General features: G+C 40.2%; 1 long non-coding RNA gene across 3 annotated transcripts; it reads left to right on the forward strand.

Moving 5' to 3' along the window:
* Nucleotides 1-18468: 18468 nt before the first annotated feature.
* On the forward strand, nucleotides 18469-23794 carry LOC110802644 (uncharacterized). 3 transcript variants are annotated; one of them, XR_002537269.2, is made up of 7 exons: nucleotides 18469-18729; nucleotides 20508-20622; nucleotides 21189-21258; nucleotides 21611-22824; nucleotides 22920-23060; nucleotides 23150-23248; nucleotides 23330-23794. It is a non-coding gene; the product is annotated as an uncharacterized lncRNA (long non-coding RNA). The 3 variants fall into 3 exon arrangements; XR_008930605.1 differs by having other exon boundaries at nucleotides 23150-23234; XR_002537271.2 differs by lacking the exon at nucleotides 21189-21258.
* The last annotated feature ends 351 nt before the right edge of the window (nucleotides 23795-24145 follow it).

Consider the following 24145-nt stretch of genomic DNA (forward strand, 5'->3'; position numbering starts at 1 on the left):
TAACCAAAAATCCGAGGAATCAACATGGGAAACAAAAGATGAAATGAGAAAGAAATACCCAGAATTATTTTCCAAGGTTAGTTGAGTTACGGGGTCGTAACTCGTGTCTTTTAAGGGGGGTAGAGTGTGGTAGAATTTCACACTTTTTACCTAAATTTTGCCCATTAAGACATTTTGCCGCAAATTTTCCAATAGAATTTTGTCTCTTGCACAGTAATTGTGTAAGAAATAGTAGTAAAAGAAGAAATTAGCCAAAAAGTTTTGACAAAGTAGAAATCCAGCAACTTGAAGAGAATTAAATCATAGTAGGTTTCAAAGAAAGCATCATAGTTTTTCAAATAAGCATAAAGTATTCAAGAAAGAAGCATAGTAGCATCCCCAGTTTTCAACGAACATTTGTGTTTCAAGGCCAAGTTTCGGGACGAAACTTCTTTTAAGGAGGGTAGACTGTAATTCCCCGTATTTTTATTATTTTAAAAATATAATTTCAATATATTTATAATTTAATAAAGAATTTTAAAAGTATTTATATGATTTAATAAATCATATAAATAATATAGGATAATTTAGTGCATTTAATATTTATTTTAATTAAATGTATTTTAAAGAAAAGGAAAAGATATAATTTATTTGATTTCCCTAAACGGAAATAGCTTTAAATAAAAAGATGGAGAATCATGGATTAGGAAACAAAGAAATTTAAGTAACCTTGGGTTTTCTAAACCTTACTTGAGGCCCAAGTAAGGTTTAATATAAATATCCAAGGCTTATGGAAAAATTAAACCCTAAAACTCAATTTGCCTCTCCTAAAATTTATCTCTCTCCCTCTCCTAGCCGTGTGAGCCAAGGAGGAGGATAGCAGCACCGCCTCCGCCGCCCTCCCTCTGCCGCTTGCACCGACCGCCCAGCACAACCACCGCGCCGCCCAACCAGGTTCGTGTAGTGTTGTGCGTGTGTGTCCTCCTATCTTTTCAAATTTTCGGTTGCTTCATTATAAAAAAGAAATTCAAGCTTTGAATAATTAAATTAAATTTCAGTTTAGTATTGTTCATTTAATTAATTAAAGTGCATCTTTTCCATTTCAAAGTTCAAACTCCGAGTCAAATTCAAATTTCAAATTCATCTTCAAGCTACAAAAAATCCTTGTCTTCCATTGCTTCCAAATACAAAATTCCAAATAATTCCAATGGGTTGAAAATCCCTTGAAATAGTACAAGTCCAATTGTCCAACGGGTTGAAAATCCCCAGAAATAATACAAAATCCAACGGGTTGGAAATCCCCTGAAATAATAAAAATTCAAATTCCAAATTCTACTTCGGATTGAAACTCCCCAAAAATACTTCGAAATCCAACGGGTTGAAGTTCCCCAAAAATATTCCGAGTCCTATCTTTGGGTTGAAATTCCCCAAAAATATTCCGAGTCCTATCTTTGGGTTGAAGTTCCCCTAAAATATTCCAAGATCCAATGGGTTGAAATTCCCCTAAAATATTGATGGGTTGAAATTCTCTTGAAATAATACAAAATCAATTCCCTTTCAATCGGGTTGAAACTCCCCTGAAATACTAATATATCCAATCTCCTAAAATATTTCCAATGGGTTGAAAATCCCTTGAAATAATACAAGTCCAATTTCCAAATTCTCAATGGGTTGAAATTTCCCTAAAATAGTCCCAGTTCAATATTCCAAGTTCTAGTACAAGGAGGAAACCTCCATAAACGGGGTGCAAATCCCGAATACAAATACACAATCCAAAATCCCGAATCTTCGGAGTGGCACTTAGAGTCAAGTCTAGGTCTGATTCACTGCATGCATATCATATCATGTGTCGGGAAAGTCAAGTTCTAAAATCATGTCATGAGTCCTAACTAGGAGTCCAAAGATCCTGTGGGTTCGCCGAAGAGGAGAGAGGTTGAAGAGAACTCCATCAGCCCTAGCCTCCCTTATAGCCGGTATCGAGCAAGCAACCAGCTCACCTTCTACAAATCTAGCTTCAAGTCCTTTTCAAGAATCAGTTCAAATGGCCATTGTCGATCAAATCACTCAGCTCATGGCCGCCGTAGCCAATCTCAATACCAACCTGGAGAACGTAAGCAACCGTTTGGGTGTTGTGGAGTAGGCCGCACCCACCGATGACCTAACCAAAAAGATCTCTGCTCCAAATGGCAAAATGTTCAAGATTACTGTGGGGGAAGGATCTATGATGAGCGAGTCCGAGTCAGAGGATGAGTCTGGATCCGAGTCTAGTAATGAGTCTAAGAGTCTAGGGCTAGAGTCTTGTATAAATCAAGAGCCTCTAAAGGCCGAGCTTCAAATCAAAACTGTCGATGTAATGATTTCCAATTTCAATAACACTTCAATTTCCTCTTACTCTTCGAGTGCAAATTCAAAACACACTTCTACTCCAAACAACTTTGCTTCACAAGAAATTGACCTTGAAATACTAAAAGCTATTGAAAATCATGAAAACAGGACGCCCATAATTGAGGAAACAGAAAAAGTTAACCTTTCTAACAACAGTGATTCAAAACTAGTTCAGATTGGCTTAACTCTATCTCAAGCAGAGCGGGATGATCTTATCAAGCTACTTTCAGAGTACATTGACGTCTTCACATGGTCCTATCATGATATGCCAGGGGTTGATCCAAGCATCGGTCATCATACAATTCCCCTCATTCCAGGTTCAAAGCCAGTCAAGCAGAAACTCTGTCGCATGAAACCAGATGTTTCCCTCAAAATTCAAGAAGAGGTCTCTAAGCAGCTAGAGGCCGGGTTTATTCAAAAGTCCAAGTATCCAAATCTTTCAAGGTATTGGGTTCCAAGCAAGTGTCCCAGTTCATTCAAGAAAACATTAAATGCATATACGGTGTTCCTCACAAGTTCATCAGTGATCAGGGAACCCATTTCCAAGGAGAATGTGAAGACCCATTCAACAAGTACAAGATTCAAAATTCAAGTTCTATAATCTCTAACCGAGCAAGGTTTTGCCAAGCAAGGAATCTACAATTCCAAAGTACAAAATTCAAGTTACAGAGGTTTAAGTTCTAAAAACATCTACAAGCTTCAATAGTTCAAACTTCAAAAGGGGGTACCGTACAATCTTCAATACAACAATCCCATCGGACCCATGCTCCGGGAAGTTCAACATCATCGTTCTTCGCCTTATCGCCCGCAAACTAATGGGGCAGTCAAAGCAGCCAACAAGAATGTCAAAACAATAATCATGAAAATGACAACCAATTACAAAGACTGGCCCCAGAAGCTGCACTTCGCATTATGGGGGTATCGAACTTCAATTCGCACTTCAACTGGTGCAACCCCATTCTCATTAGTCTATGGAATGAAGGCAGTACAACCTATCGAGCTGGAGATACCTTCTCTAAGAATAGTCTTCGAAAGCAAAATCCAAGAAGCTGCATGGGTACAAGCAAGGTATGATGAGCTAATCATGCTTGATGAGCATCGGCTTCAAGCCGCTCATGACGTACAAATCTATCAGCGCCGAGTGGCCAGACATTTCAACAAAGGGTCAGAACCCGAATCATCAAGGAAGGCGAGCTTGTCCTGAAATCCCTTCGCAAAAGCGTCATGGACCCAAAGGGAAAATTCAAACCCAACTGGGAAGGACCATACATTCTCAAGAAAATCCACTCCGGGGGAGCAGTCGAATTAACGGATGTCGATGGAACAGAATTCCGATCTCTGACATACCTCGATCAACTCAAGAAGTTCTATGTCTAAGTTCAATGTTCAAATTCAAAATCCAATTCAAAAGTCTTGTAAGGGTTAGAACTACGTCCGGCCTGATTCCTTAACGGGACACGTAGGCAACCTCATTCCGAGGCCCGGCCACTTTAATACAAAAAATTTTAAAATTTCCTCAATTAAGGGCATCCTAAATATCAAATTCAAAACTCAATGGTTGTTGTCTTTATTCCAAATGTGCCAATTCAAAGCAAAGCATGTTTAAGCGGAATTTAACACAATAACTATTTATTTGGCTCTAAGGCTTTCAAAGCTAATTCAAAAACAAAGTTGGAATCAAGTGAAGCAAAGTTCAAAGCCTTTTCACTTCTACTAAACACACTTCCTAAACACATTTTCTAAACACATTCTTAAACACAATTCCTTCTAGTACAACTTCAAACACATTTAGCCTACAAAGATCTAGGGTCGGGCGACTATGCTCTTGAGTCTTGGCACCTTGAGTACTATCCCCGGGCTTTTCCTGCAATCATTCATCAATCTTCCCCTTGCCCAAGCGGCGGGAGAAGGAACTTGCTAGTCTTCCAAGACGGGAGGATGACGAACCTCCTTTGGACTCAGATCGGTCAAGCACCGAACGGGCCACACTCCCGCACCTTCCTCATAATCGGTTGATGCAGGGCGTCTAGTTCTAGAACCTCGGACTCTAGCTGGTCCGAAGAGAGAAATGTCCCTGTGGCTTGGGTCGTTCATCCATACAATGTACCCCGCAGGCAGAGTATCAGGCTCAGGCGGGTATTGAACACTCAAGAATGGTTTGGCGATCCAGTACCGCCTCCAAACTTCAAGTCGATTTGCATTCAGCGCAACAGGTTTCGGGTTCTCTTCAGCACAGTCCGGAATTTCCTGTTTTAAGCCATACTGTCTCATCACTCTAGCAGGCGAGTAGAAGACCAACATTGTAAGGCTTGGCACCCTCAAAGCAGTAGAACAAGGGGCATGTCTCATAGCAGCAATTCCCCACCAAGGAACTACCCACCTTATACAAGATCCAATCCCAGAAAGTGCGCATCGCCACTCATCCAATGAAAGCCGGCCATACACCATGGGCCACACATTGAACCCTTTTCTATTATAGCTTTCCATGTTCTCCGGTGGTGCCACCAGCATGAGCCTCTCCATAAGCCTGACCTTGGGGAGTATACAAAAAAAAGCAATTCTAAATTCAACATTCAAAATACAAGTACAAATTCAACATACAAGAAAGCTCCAGATCCTTACTTGGAGTAATACCGGGCTTCCCGACGGCAAAGAAGAGGGGTCCGACTTCAGCATATCAAGGCCCATCAATGTTTCGCCAATCACGAGCGGCATTGGGTTTCGGCCACTAGCAAATTGCTCTACAATCTCTATTAGGGAGGCATCGCCATTGCCAAACCCCTGTTTCGAAAAGAGGAAGCTAGCAAAGATACAAAAACTCAAGGCCCTCAAGCGGAAAACCTTGGGGACATCAAGCCCGGCAAAATAGGTGACAAGGAGGGACAAATCCACCCCTCTGCCATATACAAAAGCACTCAAAAGTGGGGGCTTCAAGCCCAAATATCTTTCAAAACCCAAGAAAAAGTGTTCCTCAACACTAGGCATGCATGGCTCCGACATAATGGGCCACACCAATATGGCACTAAACTCTTCAGGGAGGGGACATACCTCATTATTTCCAAAGACGAAGACATGATGATTCTGATCCCAAGCCTCCAGAGCAGCAAGAATGAAGTGCACATCAAACTTTACAAACCGGAAGGAGGCGAGCACCCCAAGATGCATGCCATCGAGCTCCCTTTTCTCCATCTTGCCTAACGAACCAAGCCAAGAGTTCAAGGCATTTTCAAAAGACATAGCCATTTTCTTTCTTTTCGTGAGAAAGCAGTATACAAAGAAAAGCAGGGATGGATTGATGCAAAGTATGATCCGAAAATCTCCCTATTTATACAAAAATGGCCCTTATGACAGTACACCGGCGCCAGGCGCCGACACCTGCGCCAAGCGCAGGGGCCTGCAACAAAGGACGAGGCCTAGATCGGCGACTCGGGCGGATTTCGGGTCAATCTGTTCAAAATTCAAGCATTCTAGTCCTAGATCGGCGTCCTAAGTCGAGTCTGCATATGCATCAGCAAAAGTTGAATATACTTTTACTTGCGCTTTTCTAACCAAAAAACCTCAGTCAAAGTGGGGGCTTATAGTGGGTATGTACACCCGAAAAAATGGGCAAATTTTTTAAATTTTTCATGCATGCATATAGCTACAAATTTCAAAAGCACACACAACGCATACAAAATTCAATTTTCTACCATACAAAATTCAAATTTTCAGCCATACAAGATCCAAAAATCCCAAACCTTACAAATTCTAGTTCAAAACCATTCAACCATACAAAATCCAATTTCCAACCATACAAAACCCATTCAAATACAGTCCACACAAAAGCAACCAACGCAAGCTGGAACTCGCTACCATGCAGGGTCAGTCCGAGTCATCACCAGCCGTAATGTCAACCACAGGCTCCTTGTTCCTGTTTCGGCTACTATAGCGCTCCAGATCCCGATCCAGCTCTATCCCAGGGGTACTAGGCTCCTGCTCCGAAATACGAAGAGTACCGGGAGAATGATAAGTTCCCTGCTGATGGGAAGGATACTGATAAGGCTGCGGCATCGCCATGAAATGGCGCTGCGCCCCAAAAATCTGGGTTTGCCGCATCCTCTCCATCTTCTGCCAGTAAGTCCAAGGATCTACACCCCAAGGCTGAGAGCCGCTCGCTCCGAAGTAATAGCCGGGAGGAGGTACAAAAAGTTTCAAACTGCTCGCACCCCCAAAAGAATGCCTGGAAGGATCAACATATACAAAGGGGACACCTCCCCTATCAGCATCAGAATGCCTCTGATAAGTGCAAGCACCGGACCCCTGTCCCAGATCCAAGCTCGGCTCTTCCTGCCTCAACGAAGTCTCCACCTGGGGCTCCCTGTCAACAACACCTCTGCGACCTCGACGGCGCTCCTATACAAAAATAGAAAAATCAAGAATCATACATCCAAGTTCGAATTTCTAGAGTACAAAATTTTACAGTCAATGAAAGAACCTCTCTGTCCCGGCAAGAAAGCTTCGGTCAGCTTGGCACAATGCCTCTTCAAAGAATCAATCTGAAGCATCCAACGACGCACTCTCCCCCAAGGCGCCTGCATACAAAATTCAAGATCAATTTTTAGATACAAGATTACAATCAGTTTCAAGCAAATACAACAGTACTTACAGCTGTATAATGCTCAGGTACAGCATCATACGATCTCCGGTGCGGAGGAGAAGCTATAGGGACGATCACGTCCACCTGCTCCCCATCTGAATTCTCGTAGCGGATAACCCTGTCAGCATGGGGAATGTCCTCGGGGTCGACCTCCTCCTACTACAAACATTCATACAATGATTCAATTATACAAGAATATAAGAGTACACGAATACAAGAATACAAGAGTACAAGAATACAAGAATACAAGATACAAAATTCGAAAGATCACCAGCAGTACGAAGCGTACAGGTGGAGTAAGACTCTTCAAAAGGTCCTTACAATGGCCCCTTCTATCTACAAAGTTATCCCAAGGGAGACAAACAGCATCACCCCTAGCATTCAAATAGAGTTGGGCGAGTTCTTCGTCTGGCATTAACATGGACTCCGGTGGGTCCTTAGGGACAAGCCTACCCCCCGTACTATGCTGAAAGGACACTCGCTCCCCCAAGTACCACATATGGCGATACACCACCGGAAGCAAGACCCGCCTCCCAGACAAGAAAAGGGCACGAGTAGCCGGAACAGGTATAGGCGCACCAGCAAAAGGACGCCAAACGACCTATAGAGGAGACAATTCAAGCAACTATCCAAGTACAAATACAAAAGGGCAAAACAGTACAAAAGTTTACCTCATCAACGGGTAAAACCCGCCAAGCTCTGCGGGAGGCCGCTAGAGGTACCCTCCTGCGCACCGCTCTTATCCAAGAGGCAGCATACGGGTAAGCCGCATCCTTAGTACGAGCCGACGCCAAAGTCGGGAAGTGCTCGTACATCCAAATCTTTCAAAAAGCAAACAAAGCATCAATCAAGTTCAAGGTACAAACATACAAGTACAAGATACAAAGTACAAGGAGTCTCGAATACCTCCAACACACTCCACAAAGCAGTAATACTTGGGTCGCTCTCCGGCGAAGTCCGGGAGACCCACTTCATCTTATACAAAAGGTGGTTGTATGCCAGGACACCCCAGTTGAGGCTCGAAACAGCCCTCAAATCCTACAAAGTCGTCAGGAAGCCAATATGCACCTGGTTGTTCCTGCTCAGGGCCATCACTCTACTCACCAGAGCCAAAAGGAAGAGCTGAACCCTCTGCTCCGCAGAAACGTCCACGCTGCGGATCGCGGCCATGATCACCGCCACAGAAGCATGGGTGTCATCATCCGCCAAGTCGATAAAAGGGCCAAGCAAGACCCTGACACCACTCGAGTGCCACGTCAGCTCAGAATAAAAAATCACGTTCCTCTCAGAGAAGGGAAGACCCGTGATCATAGCAAACTCAAAAGGGGTGATAGTGATCTCCCCCTATGCCATATGAAAGGTGTTGGTGGTATCCCACCACCGCTCCAGCAAGGACTGTAACCAGGGTTTGATGCCCGTTCTCCTCTGAGTATCTCCCATGGCACGCCAGAAATCGACCAGGCCTGTCTACAACCAGATCTCCATAGCCTCCGCGTCAGCACAGACGGCTGGAAAGACTTTTCGAAGGTCCGCCAAGGACCAAAAAGTGCGCAACGGATCTCCATCAACCTATGGATGAGCCGATCTGTTCAAAACCTATACAAGTTCAAAAAAGACAAAGCACAGTACAAGACTCACCAAACCAGCGCGAGGCCGCTGAGACAAATGAAACTCCGGTCGGAACACTAGATCGGAGGGACTCCAGCCAGTGCCAACAGAGGCGGGTACTCGCCGGGGAACAATGCCCCCCTCCGGCACGTTTTTTTCAGCTGCTTCATCATCCGAAGCATCTTCCATGGCAGCTCGAACCACCGAACGTTCGGCAAGCTTTCTCCGAGTGTGATGAGGCATACTAAATCATGCAGAATACGAAATGTCAAGATTCCAAACTGGGGGCTATCCTATACTAGCCCACACAAGAGTCAAGATTCAAAAAATCCCAGTGGCAGTACAGACTCAGCCGGGGACCTCTACACCAACGCCTAGGCTATCCATGCCAAAGCAGGAATACAAGTTCTACACCAACACCTAGGCTATTCATGCCGAAGCAGGTATACAAGTTCTAGACCAACGCCTAGGCTATCCATGCCGAAGTAGGTACAAAGTTCAATAAAATTTTCTAAAATTCAAAAATTCAAATCTACAATTTCCAACAGTTCAAGTTCAAGTGGCTATCAAACAATTTTCTACAAAATTCAAGAAGCCTAATATCATGCAATCATCATTTCAATGTACAAAAAAAATCAAAGCTACATGCAATCCTAGAGGTTATTTCATAAGCAAAATATGAAATACTTACATGGACAAGGCAAGAACAAGATCAAGGGGAGAGTGTTCGACCTTTGAGAGAGAAAAATCAAGAGAATGAAAGCTTGAGCTCTTCAAATGGCACGACAAGGGGGGCTTTTATAGCACAACCCCGCGCCGAACGCCGAGCTCAGCGCCCAGCGCTGAACTGCTGCATGCGCAGGAATCTTCAGCGCACGGTCCTCCGTGCTGATTGCACGCCCTTTGCTGCTACGGTTTTGTGCACCAGGCATCAAACATCAAATCATGCTATCCTCCGAAAATACTGGTATATACCTGTATCTCCAAACACAAACAGATGAGCATTTCAAGAATACAAAGTCCTAAAAATACAACAATTTAGGTGTTCGACTCCCAACGGACCCAAGCTCCAGAAAAGTCAGCCGAAATTTCAAAATCTTAAGAGCCAATAAAAAGCTCTTATCCCCAGTGAAGCCCATCCCAAGCGAATCAATTCCGGGTATTCAAAATTCAAAATTCAAAAATTCAAGATTCAAAATTTCCGATGCCAAGCTCCGTCATAAACCCAAGGAGGAAGTGCAATACAAGTACAAATCAGGGTCGTCATAACCGAACACAGGTAGACTCTATCCTTTTTTCTAACGCCTGTTTTGTGCAGGTACCGGCGTACAAAGAATGGTCTTGATTGCAGAACATCTTGACCATTCTCCGTCCCGAGTCGAAAACTTTGACTTGCGCTTTCCTAACCGAACGCTCAGTCAAAGTGGGGGCTTCTGTAGACACCTAAATCGTATCTCCCCATTGGGATGATGACGATACCATTATCCTAATTAGGCGGTTGGAGCAACTCCGTGTAGAAATCCCAATTTCTAAGAACATTTCCAAAATCCAATAGCCAAAATCCAATCCGCGAGGCCGTTCCAATTCCGGAACTCGGTACAAAATACAATTTCCAAAAATCAATTTCAAGATCCAAGTACAATCTCACCCAATGGACTATCCCATTGGTTTTACAATGCCTTTTCCAGTAGAAATGACACTAAGCAATCCAAATTCGGGCGCCAACCCACAAAACCGAGCAAGCCGTGCCCCGTCCCGTAAAACCGAATTCAAAAACCCGAAACGGCTTGTTTTTAGACGCAAACTAAGCCTTAATAATCAAGCAAACACTACGTGCTAACTTCGTACAATTCGTACGAAGGTACACCATTACAAGCCAAAACAAGGACGACATCTTTCGTCCTTGTTTGGCAGCTTCTGCGCCACGTCAGCAGCGCCTGGCGCTGGCAGCTGCGCTGGACGCTGGCGTGAGCTGGCGTTTAGCAGCAACTTCTCCTATTTAAACCCCTAATTCTGAGCATTATGGGGAGGCAAAAATCAAAACACAACGTCGTAATACAAAAATTGCCACTCAAATCAAAATACAAAATCCTCCAAAATCTCATACAATTTCCAAGTTCTAAGCAATTGGGAGCTCTAAAAGGAATTCTTGCCTAAACCTAACTAGGTAATTCCGAATCCCAACCTTAATCAATCATGTTTCCTTGATTTTCTCTTTCAAAAATGATTAGTAAGTTGGTATTTTTAATCCTAAAAGTGTCACTTACAACAATCATAAATTTCTTACAAAATCCAAACTTTATGTGATACAAAAATGCAAACTTTCAAGATTCAATGATGTTCAAAGTTGTTTGTAATCACTTCCTTGAACTAGAATCATCTTCAAAACATGGAGTAATCAAAGATGATGCCTTTCTAATGTTTAAAGGTTTAATCTTTGAGATTCAAGACTCCACTTTTCAAATTTCAAGTTCAAGTTTCAAGATCCGATAATGTTTAGGGTTGTTTGTAATCACTTCCCTAAACTAGGATCATTTTAAAATAAGAGCATATCAAAGATCAAACCTTTTGAACATTAAAAGGTCCAATCTTTGAGATTCAAGACTCTTAAGTTTAATGTTTCAAGTTCAAGTTCAATATTTCAAAGTTCAACATTTCAAAGTTCAATATTTCAAGTCCAATATTTCAAGATTTTCTATGTTCAAAATCCAAGACACTTTAGGTCGAGCAACTTGACCTAAAGTAGAGATTTTTGCTTTGAATCCGTGTCGGGCACACTTATTCTTAAGGAGTCGCTTGGCGTTCGGATCTCATGTGCTAAAATTCATGTTCAATACCGCACTTTCAATTATGCAATTTCAATTCCGCACTTTCAATTATGCAATTTCAATTCCGCACTTTCAATTATGCAATTTCAATTCCGCACTTTCAATTATGCAATTTCAATTCTGCACTTTCAATTATGCAATTTCAACTCCGCAACTTTACTTGCCTAGTCCTTCTAGGCAATGTGGTTTCACCTCCTAGTCCATTTCTAGGTGGTCTTGTACTTTACTAATTCCGCACCTATTTTCCCTTGTGATATTGCTTTACTTGTTTATTGCTTTAATCACCTAACATGCTAAATATAACAAAATACAAGGTTACACCACGCTTAACAAAGATAATTTCTTGGACAACCCGATCTTAGGTTCCTTTAAATTAACTTTAAAGCTAAGTGGTCACAATACAAAGTAGAAATTCTATTTGTTCTAAATTCAAACCCACATAGTCTAAACTAGGGTATTTTCGAAAATGTTGTGCCACGCATTCGAATCATTTTTAAAGCTTGCGGAATAAGCACCTCGTTCCCTTGCCCGGATCTCACCCATTCGTTTCTAAGATTCAATGCCTTATCCTAATAGAGTCACTTTTTGGTCTTTCCAAACGAGACCCTAAATAATGTTTGGTGGCGACTCCTTCAAAATACAAAGATACAAAGGTTCTAAAACCCCCCCTATAGAATGTCATGTAGTAGTTATTAGTGATCATTTCAGTTGTCAAGTGAAGCATGTTTAGTTGCATTTCGATCTATTTCATATATGTACTCAACTTTGCTGATTCGTGCTTTCTTGATTGTATTGGTCATGGCCCTTTCCTTAATGACTCTGTGATGATCCATACTTAACATTTGTAATTATGGTGAGCAGTTCTTATGGGTGTTAAGCGAAGAAGCATTCCATTATCATTTCATTCCGGTTTGAGTATGAGGTGATCTATGTATGCTTCGAACGTTTAATAAGTATTTATTTTAAGTATTGATTTCAATGATGGATTATGAGGATTTTGAATTAATGTTTTAATGAGCCTTTAATGGTTCCAAGTTGTTTGAACTTTAACACTTTGCAAAGCATGGTTAGGAGTAATAGTTAAGTTCCGCTGCAAAATTCTGATAATAGACTTAAACATTTTGATGGTGGCGGTAATGCCTTGGTAATTTCTTTTATTTATTGAAGAAAATAGTTTTAAAAAGCAAGGAATTATTAGGGAGTTACAGATTAAGTTTAAAATTTTCCTTCCAAATCAAGCACTTACAAAAATCTTCAAACCTAAGATAGAAGATTTCCGCCAAAGCGAGGTGCTATTTTAGTATTCCTAGATTGTAAGGTATCCCAAAGGAACATGTTGATTGTGGTTTCAACTCAAACAATATTAGCATATGTTGTGGCAATGGAATAAATTATGACATTCATTTATTAACCAAGAATAGTTTGGATATTACTAGTAATTGGTTTTTGGTTACCAAAAATCTTAAAATAATTAAGACAAGTCAACGCATGCTTAATACTTAGAGACTTTTAGGGTCTTGGATTCGTTTCATTCATTTATGGACCATGTTTTGTTTGCATGAATTAAATGTTTAATAGCTTTAAAGATCACTTGTTTAATTTTATTTCAAAGTTACTAAAGTTTATAAATGGTTATCTTTCACAAATTATTTTCAATTTTAGAATGTCTAAAATAACAAATCAAAGCATTAGAAATTCTGGACATCAAGTTAAACTTGTCAAATTTTCTTAATTGGGAGAGGAAGCTTCGACAAGTACTCAGATGGAACAACATTGTTATTGAGTTAATCATCATGCTTCATCAATTTAAATCGGACTTTGGAAATGATACAAAGTATCACTAAAAGTAAAGAGTAAGAAAATCAAGAAAAATGTTCAGGGGAAGATCCAAAGCTAGGTTGCATCTTCATCCACTCCATGAGGGAAAGTGGCGCCATCCAATAGACAAATGAAGAGGGATCATTCTCCTTCTACGGCGCAATGCTTCTATTGTGATTAATTGGTCATTATAAGAGAGATTTCCCTAAGAGAAAGGAAGAAGAGAAGGATGAAAATGTTGCTTCTCCTTCAGGTATGTATGTTATACCTTCTAATCTGGCTAATTCTACTTCTTGGGTATTAGTTACTGGTTGTGGCTTACACTTATGTTCCAATTCACAGGGACTAAGGAGATGTAAAAGGCTTGATAAAGGCGAGATGGATATACGCGTGGGAAATGGAGCACGGATTTCTGATTAGCTGTAGGATCTCACTTTATATCTTTGCCTAGTGGTTTTGTTTTGGAACTAGAAAACTGCTACTATGTTCTTAGTATCACAAGAAACATAATTCGATTTCAAGTTTGTATTCTAAAGGTTTTAGTTTTCAATTTAAAGACAATAGTTTCTCTTTTTCATTGAATGTAATGTTTTATGGTTCAGCACAATAAGAAAATGGTCTATATGTGCTTTATACGAAAAAAAATATATAACATAAATACCAAAAAGGCTAAAACTGGTGATTCGGATCTCAAATATCTGTGGCATTATTGATTAGGCCATATAAACATAAAGCGCATGGAAGGGAACTCTAGAATCATTCGACTTAGAGAAGATTGATCAATGCGAATCATGTTTGCTTGGCAAAATGACAAAGAGACCTTTCTCAGTGGTGGGAGAAAGAGCAAGAAAACTACTAGAGCTAATACATACGGACGTATGTGGGCCTATGAGTACGAAAGCTAGAGGTGATTTCAGCTACTTCATAATGTTTACGGACGACCTCAGTAGATATGGCTATGTCTACTTTCTGAATTGTTTGAGAAATTCCGAGAATTTCATAATGAAGTAGAGAATAACCTTTGAAAGAAAATCAAAGCTCTAAGATCATATCGGGGAGGTGAATATCTTATCCACGAGTTTGATGACCATCTGAAATAATACGGTATTCTTTCTGAATTGACTGATCCGGGGATACCACAATGGAATGGAGTATTGGAACGCAGGAACAGGACCTTACTAGATACGGTCAGGTCAATGATGGGTCAAGCCGAACTTCCTTTACAATTTTGGGGACATGCGTTGCAAACAACAGTACTCACTCTGAATCGTGCTCCGTCAAAAGCCGTTGAAATGACTCCATATGAATTATGGACGGGGAAACTGTCAAAGTTATCTTTTCTCAAGATTTGGGGTTGCGAAGCATATGTCAAGCGATTAATTTCGGACAAGCTAGAACCAAAATCTGACAATTGTTTCTTTGTTGGGTATCCAAAAGAAATAAAGGGGTATTACTTCTACAACAAGTCAGAGAACAAAGTATTTGCTGCTCGTGACGATGTCCTTTGGTAAAGAAATCACATTTCCAAATTGACAAGTGGGATAATAATGTAGGGGAATACAGTTAAAACATATTAACATGTCCGGAACAATCCCCAAAGCCAGGAAACATGTATAAAGCACAGGTTAAGAAAACTTACATTCGAAGCGTGTTTTTCCTAGTTTATGATTCACGAACACGAACAAAGAATTCCAATCGTCGTTCCTCTATTTGGTTCACCGACACGTTCAGATCCGTCTTCAGATTCGTAGCTTAGACAATGCTCAAGAGTGTTTTGCTTTTTGGGAAGAACAGCTTAGAGCGGAGGCAAAAACTGAACGTACGTAATTTCAGAATTTGGTTAGGGTTGGAATAACATAAGTTGGAGTGTGGATTATAACCATTATGTTATATTGTGTAACCGGCTAAGGCACAAGGCCTCAACCGGCCACACATGCCCACACTCACCGATTCCCAGCACCATTCAGGATGAGATGCTGAAAGTTGTACAAGGCCACTTGGAGAGCTAGAAACTGAAAAATGCATGGTCGTGCTTAGATGAATCATAGGCTGTGATTAAATGTTTATTTGATCAGTTGAACTCTGAAACCGAGAAATACCTTTGGACATAATAAGGATGGCTACTCTTACCTTATGTTCATGAGCAAGCATCAAGCGACAAAGGAATAAGGCAATGCACACTTCTCCCTAAGGACAAGTGGGAGACTGAAGGAAATAATGCCCTTGGTCCAAGTATGCGTTCAATACTAAGTCTAATAAATGCGGTTCAGTATTAATTAAACAAGTTAATAATTCAGTGAGATCAAGTGAATTGTATGCCTAGCTAGACGCCGCTTCAGTCGAAGTGGAATTAATAATATTAATCCACAGCTTACTCTTGACTGAACATGTAGGGTCACACAAATAGTACGTGAACGGATCAATTATTTAAGTGAATTAAATAATCTATTTATGAACATTCGGAAACGACGGATCTCGGTTCTAGTGGGAGCTGAAATCGTCAAAAGGCAAAATATAGAATGCTCCGGAAATGATGATGTTGCCGGAAACGGAAATATGGATCATGACGGAAATATAAATGTTATCCAAGTCGTATATGTTGGCGGAAACGGAAACATGGTACGTATCGGAAAATATTATCGGAAATAGAAATATTCCCGGAATCGGAAATATTGCCGGAAATAGAAATATTACCGGAATCGGAAATATTGTTGGAATCGGAAATAAATTCCGGAAACGGAAATACTAAATATTTGTTCGAAACGAAAATAAATTCCGAAATCGGAAATATTAAATATTTTTTCAAATCGGAAATGAATTCTGGAATCGGAAAACGAATCGGAAGCGCGACGTAAGAACGATCGACGAACGAGCTTGCGAGACGCCCAGCGCCCAGCAAGCCCGCGCGCGACAGCGTGGCAAAGCCGACCGAGCAAAGCAGCGCCCAAATGGGCCGCGTGCTTGCTGCCAGCACGCAGCAGCGCCACTCGTGGGCTTGCGTGCTACGGGGCTGCGGGCTGTGCGTGCTACACGACCAAGCGTTGGCCGGTTAGGATTACTTCGTTGTCAAGTAATCGTGTTTTCTTAATTCTACTCAAATTGGATATTTTAGTTAAATCTGAAATACTTAGGTATTCGATTAAACCTAAAATTCTAATGATATTATTTATCTAGAATCCTAATGGATTTAGTTTTTCGATTCCTAGTAGAATTCAAACTCCGTTATTTCCACCCTATAAATATGTGGTTCATGATAATAATTTATAATGCAATTCAATATACTATTCTATATTATTAGATTCAAGAGAGAATTTAATACTTGCCTAATATTATAATAAGTTTCCCGAGTGCACATAAAACCTTAGATAAAATTCTAGTTAATTGAATATGAGGCGGATCCGAACGTGCTGTGGACTTTCTACGGAGGGGCGACATTTTGAGTCCTAAACTTGTTCTTGTTAAGTTCTGGAGCAGCTAGGGAAGGCCCGCATCATATTGTATGTATACTAATTATGCTAATTGACTATGTGGCAATTAATTTGGATTCCTGGCTTTATGGTTTTTCCGCATGAATTATATTGTTTATATTTTTCATAACCTAACACATATTAGTGGAGCAGAGGGTTCGACTCTTCCTCCTGGCTCTTGTAGGTAGAGTGATGGCCTCGGGCAGGAATAGCCGCGTGCTGGTGGGCTTCCTGGGGTCTTTGAGGGATTTGAGGGCTGTTTCAGGCCTCAACTGGGGAGGTCTGGCATACGACCACCTTTTGTACGAGATGAAGAACGCCTCCCGGACTACACCGGAGAGCAAGGCGAGTGTAGCTGCTTTGTGGAGTGTGCTGGATGTATTTGAGACTCCTTGTATTTTGTATTTCGTACTTGTATGCTTGTATGTTGAATTTTGTATGCATAAGAATTATGCATGCCTTGCTTGCTTTGAAGATTTGGGCGTATGAGCACTTTTCGAACTTGGCGCCAAATCGCCCCAGGGTTGCGGCTTACCCGTTTGCTGCCTCTTGGGAAGGAGCGGAGCGCAAGGATGTGTCTTTAGCGACCTTCCGCAGAGCTTTGCGGGTTTTGCCTGCCAGAGAGGTAGGCCTTTGTATTTTTCTAGATCTTTGTCTCTGTTGTATTTGTATACTTGTATGAGCTATCTGTCTTGTTGGTGGTCTCACTACTACAAAAACACCTTACGGAGTCGGACTTTTCGAGTCGCCTCAAACAAATAGGCGACACATAAGTTTTTAGAGTCGCCTGTTATAGAGAAGGAGACTCATAAGGCTCCATAAATCATAATAGAATACCAAATATAAGTCTTACGTGTCGCCTGCAGTTTATCAGGCGACACATAAGCATTTAAAGTCGCCTTTTATAGAACAGGCGACTTGAAAAGTAAAAGTTTTCGAGTCCCACATAATATAAAATGGGACGTGTATACTTTACGTGTCGCCTGCTACATTGCAAGGGACGTATATACTTTATGTGTCACCTCTTACATTATAGGCGACACAATAGATTCGACCTTACACATCGCCTGTGAGTATTTAACCGACTCATAAAGAATATGTGTCGCCTTTAGTTTACAGGCGACACCCTAGGTGTTTCTTTTAATTCAGTTTTATCTCTCTTTCGTGAATAGTGTTTTTGGATCCTAATATGCATCGCTTGTTACATTTAAACCGACACTATAGAGTTGACCTTATGTGTCGCCTTTAGTTTACAGGTGACATCATAGCCTGATGTGTTGTCTTTTGTTTATAGGCAACCTCTTAAAGGTAAATCATATTTTTTTAATTAAATTCCTGTCTCAAAGATAGTATTAAGAACCTAAAGTTAGACAAAGAAAGCACACAAATTCTTATTTACAATGGTTGTACAATAAATATTGTACACCGAAGTAAAAGTTGACTTAAAATGCTTTAAAGTTACATTTATATATGTAAAAGTTATCTATTTTTTAATGATAAATTTTTCATTTGAATAAAAAATTATTTCTTCAAATCACTAATAATGTATAAATTAATCACTTAACCCTTTAAAATGTCTATCTCTCAACTTTTTAATTTTACAATATAAAAGTTACAGAAAAATAGGTTAAAGTTACGAAAAACTGCATAAAAGTTATCTTGGTGTACAATAAATTTATTGTACACCTTGTACGCGCAAGACCTTTTGAAGAAAGCATTGCATTCAAAAGTAAACCTCCAGCCGTACTCACGAACTCAAATCCTCTAATAAAAAAGAAAAGAAAAAGGACGACCACCCAACCCTCCAACAACTCACGAACTCGAAACCGCTCAACCTCCAGCAATACTCACGAACTCAAACCCTCCATCAATACTCTAGAAATCAATATCCTCCATCAACAAATTGATGAATCGCGAAATCGTCGGCTAAAGATTCAGAGACAATAATTCAGGCAACCGCAAGAGCCGTCGAATCAGGCAGTAGAAAAACCTTCAAAAACCTCTTTTGGTTCGTCCGTCTTCCTCTTCTCTGTTCATGTAATTTGATTTGGTGATTGTTAGTTACCTGTATATTTTCTTACAATTAATTGATGAACATTAATTAGGTTTTGATGTTCTTATATAATTAGATTATGCTTGTTTGAGTTGGGAAACCAAAGAACATAATTACTCCATCTCTATACGTCGAAATTAAAGAAAAATAGTGTGAAATTATGGAAATTGTTAGATTTATTGTTGGGTTGATTAGGTTTTGTGTTCTGTTCAATCGTGATTACAGCCTAATTGCCCGATTTTTGATGGTAGGTGTTGTTAGGTTTTGGTTTTAATAAGTAGGAAGTTGGGTTTTATTGTTGTATTTCGTACCGAGGAAGCATTTGCTCATGATTTAGTTCCCTCGATTTTTGTTTCCTTAACCTAGGAGCCTTATTCGAACTCTTCATTTAAACTGGTACGAAGTACTCCGTATCAATTATCAAGTATGGACAAGTAAGCTCATTTCAACCATAAACATAGATTGTTTATCTTTGTATGATACTTAGACATGTAATCGAGTAACACGGGTATCCGATTCCGAGTGGGACAGGAGACAGCTGATCTGTAACACTGCAAGTTAAGGAAAACAGTAGCAAATTGTTGGGGGTTGATGAAAACACAGAGATGAGTAACTGTTGTATTCCCTTAAGTGTTTTTCCTATATTTAATTTTAGCAGTGATGGAAAAAAAAAGTAGGCAAACATCCACTGATTACATGCTTCCCTTCCTTCTATTAACTGTTAGAGCTCTATTTGGCTGTTTAAAAGAATTGGAAGGGGTGATATCTTGATACATCCTTTTCATTCCATCGTTAGCTATATCTATAACTTGAATAAGTTGGGTATACATATACAAATTACAGTGTAGTACTACTTGAAGAAGTATCTCAATATGTTGGGTTTCCTTGAATCACTTTATAAAACGCATGTTGGGTTGCCTTGAACACTTTATAAAACCATTGAGTCTTTGGATGTTCAGGGCTATGAGCCAAACCTTAGCAAAGATTCAGTGTTAAGGCCAAGAGTTCCTATTTTTCTTCCCTTGTTATCATTTAGCTAGTGAAGCCCCTACTACGATCACAGTCTACAGGTGTGTGATGCATCCTGAAATTGTTAGTGATTGCCCATCAACTTTCTGCCCTCTTGCATAAATATATTGTACAGTACATAATATGGTAAAGTCCACATGCCGTTTCAACTTTGTCCAGAACCAGTTCAACTCAGCGTAGCAGTAGCAGTAGCACCCGCCCCTCAAGCATGATGTTTGAAAGCAACTGCTGACCATCTATCTCATGTCTTGCAGCTCCACTACTGCCTACCATGATGATCATGCTAATTAAGCAGCAGAATACCATATATCTTCATCTCTTCCATTAATTATTTTTACTTGATCTATATTTGTGTCTTTGCCTTTATTTTTTACTTGATCTATATTTGTGTCTTTGCCTTTATTTTTTACTTGATCTATATTTGTGTCTTTGCCTTTATTTTTTAATCAGTGTCTTCCTTCTATTCTCCTTTTATTTCTTCTTTTTTGATGTTGGTGGTTATTTTCCAAGTTATGTTATTTAACATATCATTTTATTTGAAATTAAGTATATATCATAATCTCATATATATGTTCATAATTGAGGTAATAAGGACCAAAAAAATAAAATGTCATGCATTATGTATATATGAATTAACTTTTGTGAAATGAGTATGAATCTGTCCCTTTTTTCCTTTAAAACTAATGCTTTCCTTGTTTATGAAGTATAAATCATTGGATGTTGGTTGTGATTTGCCTTGAAAGAGGGTGAGCTTTTTTCTTCGATTTCGTGGTTGATGGATCGTTAGACAATTTGCATAACCAAAGGCTCCTTGTCTGTGTAAGTACTCTAGCTAAATAGTTATGGCAATCTATTTTATAGTCATGCTTCCATACTTGTGACTACCTGCCGGCCTGTCGGGGTAGTATGACAAGTTGACAACAGACACAGTTTCATATACAATCTGTCTGAAATTCTATGCAATCGGACAAGGAAGAAATAATATTTGTGACTTCTTCTACTGTTAGTGTTATTGTAAATAATGAAACAATTTTTTTTGTAACTTGCATTTAATTAGATTCTTACTCGGCTATGTTAAGAGATCTTTTAGCTAGCTGCAAACTACTACAAGAGTTGGCTGAATATGATTTATCCTACCAATAAATTTTAACGTTCATAATAATCATGAAACACAGGTTTCTGTACACTTTTCATAAAGAAACACTAACATAGTTCACTTAGATATATCTTAAAATAAATGTTTTACTGAACAGAAGCAACATTCTGCTTTCAAAATCCCAGAAAAATTAGAGTAGTTTCATTGGTTTAGAGTAGTTCATCAGGTAATTCCAATATGAATGGAAGCAACATTAAATTATGTGGGTTTTTTTTACTTTGATGTTTAGGGAATATATGACTCTAATGAAAATATACAAAGGATCTCGAAGTACAAAGCTAACGTGAAAGGTGGTTAAGGTAAATTTTTATTAGAGTATAGATTTTGGGACTAAGGCTTTGTTTTTGTTGTTGTTGTTGTATAGTTTTTGGTGTGAGAATAAAGACCTTATTTATTTTATGTATTGACATTATTTTTTATTATTATTATTATATATGGTTAAGTATCCTCGTCCTCAACATGTTGGGGTAGTGTAGTCGGGTTATTATGTCATGAAGTATATGGATAAAATAGTATCACTTGTGTCGAAAAAGGAACGTGCAATTTTCAAAGATAATTAACCCTTCATATTTTTATATTTTAATATGCACTTGCTTGTGTGAGTGTTGTGTCGTTGCTAATATATCTATGCATTTGGTTTTGTGTATGTAGCATTTCACTCCGGAGGCATATTCTTAAGAAGTTATCAATGATGTTCGTGAAAGATGGTGTAGATTTTTCATTCATAATTATCTATAGTTAATTAATTTCAATTTGATACTTAGTGGACATAAACTTCTTAAATTCGTGTCCAGTATTTTCGAACATGTAAAAATACAAAAGTATTATGTACGACTTTTATCAATTTCGGTGATTACATTTTATTGGCTTGAATTTTTTTAATTTATGCCATTTAATGTTGATTGACTTGAATTTTTGTTCAAATATCTAATGTGGCCATTTAGAAAAATTGTGGCGCGTCTACAGAATTGTCGGTCCGTTTACGTCACTTCTCAATTAAATAGGTGACGCCATAAAGTACTATATGCGTTGCCTTTTAGAAATAGGTGACACCATAGAGTACCATTTATATCACCTCAAATGAAGTAGGCGACACCCTCGAACAAAGGAGGCGAAACCATAGAGTATCATATGCATCACCTCAAACAAAGTAGGAGACTCTAAAGAGTACCATATGCGTCGCCTCTGACGAAGTAGGCGACACCGTAGAGTACCATATGCATCACCTCAAACTAAGTAGGCGACACCATAGAGTACCATATGCGTCGCCTAAAAGTACAGGCGACACCATAGAGTACCATATGTGTCCCCTCAAATGAAGTAGGCGACTCAAAAAAGTACCTACATATTCATAGATTTCCTCTACGGAGTCGCTTCCAACATAAAAGGCGACACATAAACCTCTCTACAGTGTCGGGTCACAGGCGACACGTAAAGAGGGTACCTATAGAATCGCCCCCTGTGGAGTCGCCCATGAGGTGACTCTATAGGTGGTTAAGAGGCGACTCCAAAAGGGTTTTTTGTAGTAGTGTCTGGGGCCCTTTTGATGATGCGCCTACACCTGCTTCGGCCATGCGGGCCTATTACTTGTCTGGACGGCGGGTGCTGTTCCCGGAGTGTACCGTCCCATGTGGTATCTGGGTGAGTGGGTGACTCCTCAGCATAATGTGAGAGGTAGGTTCGTCCCTATGGATCCTCCGGAGTCTATGCTGGTGAAGATTGTTGATGTTGCCCGGCTTTATTCGGATGCCATGGAGGCTGGGGGCCAGTCCATTTGTCTCCCATGGGAGAACTTTGTGGATAGGAGGAGCCTCTATGATGACATCTTGGCAAGGCTTGCCCCACCTGTTCGTTTTGTGCCGCCGGTGAGTTTTTGGATTTGAATCTTGTATCCTTGTATTCTTGTATTCTTGCATTCTTGTATTCTTGTATAATCGGTTCATTGTATGTGTGCTTGTAGGAGGCGATCGACCCTGAGGATGTCCCTTATGATGACAGGGTTCTCCGCTATGTGGACTCAGATGGGAAGCAGGTGGAGGTTACTGTTCCAATGGCCTCTCCATGATCCTCCGCATCGGGCAGCGACTGATGCCCTTCCTGAGTACTATGCAGCTTTAAGTGCCTTTGTATTTTCTTGAAATTGGTTGCAATTTTGTATCTTTAGAAATTGATCTTGAATTTTGTATGCAGGCGCCTCGGGCGAGAGTGCGTCGCTGGATGCTCGTGATTGATTTTTTGAAGAGGAATTGCGTCAATCTGACCAAGAAGCTTACTGGTAAGGACATAGAAGTGAGTTTTTGGCCTATGAGGTGTTTGTATTCTTGAAACTTGTACACGGATATCTGATGCTTGAATTTAAATCTTATATAGGAGCGCCGTCGAGGTCGGTGGGACTCCGTGGACAGGGGTCCCCCGGTGGATACTTCAAGAGAGCAGGCCGGGTGGAGCTTAGGTCAGGGCCCGAGTCCTAGTGCTGGTGCCCGTCAGAGGCATTCGGGTGTTGATAGGGGAGCTGTCCCCTCTACCTATGCTGAGCCTACCTAGAATTCGTACTCTGTTGGAGGCATGGGTAGCCAGATGCCTTTCATACCTCCCCCTGGTGCCCATTTAGGAGCGAGTAGCTCCCAGCCTTGGAGCGAAGAGCCTTGGGCTTATTGGTATGAGATGGAGCGGAGGCGCCAGGCCTATCATTTCGAGATGCAGCGCCGGTTTATGACGACCCCACAGTCTTATCAGTATTCCCCCTATCAGCAGGGAGCTCTGTAACACCTTAATTATTCCTTGCTTTTATAAAATCATTTTCCAACTTAAAATAAAGGAATTACTAAAGTATTACCGCCACTGTGATAACGGTTAAGGCTATTACCAGAATTACGCAGCGGAATTTAAAGTCAACTAACTTTTAAAACATAATTAATGTAATATTGAGGCCTCCTACAATTTGGAACCATAATGGCCCAAAAACCAAAACATAAATAGTTCAAACATAATTAAAGTATAAATTAAATAGTTTCAAAGTACGAAAACATGCAACTCTCTCTCGATCATCCCAAGCCACATGTTCCCGATCTACCAACCTGCTATATTATTCTACTCCCCATCAATGCAAGTGCAAATGATAGATCATCATAGGGTCATTAAGGCAAAGGCCATGACCAAAACACACAAAGCACGTAGTCAGCAAAA

The sequence above is a fragment of the Spinacia oleracea genome, chromosome 3 (assembly GCF_020520425.1).
Source record: "Spinacia oleracea cultivar Varoflay chromosome 3, BTI_SOV_V1, whole genome shotgun sequence".
Classification (NCBI taxonomy): Eukaryota; Viridiplantae; Streptophyta; class Magnoliopsida; order Caryophyllales; family Amaranthaceae; genus Spinacia; species Spinacia oleracea.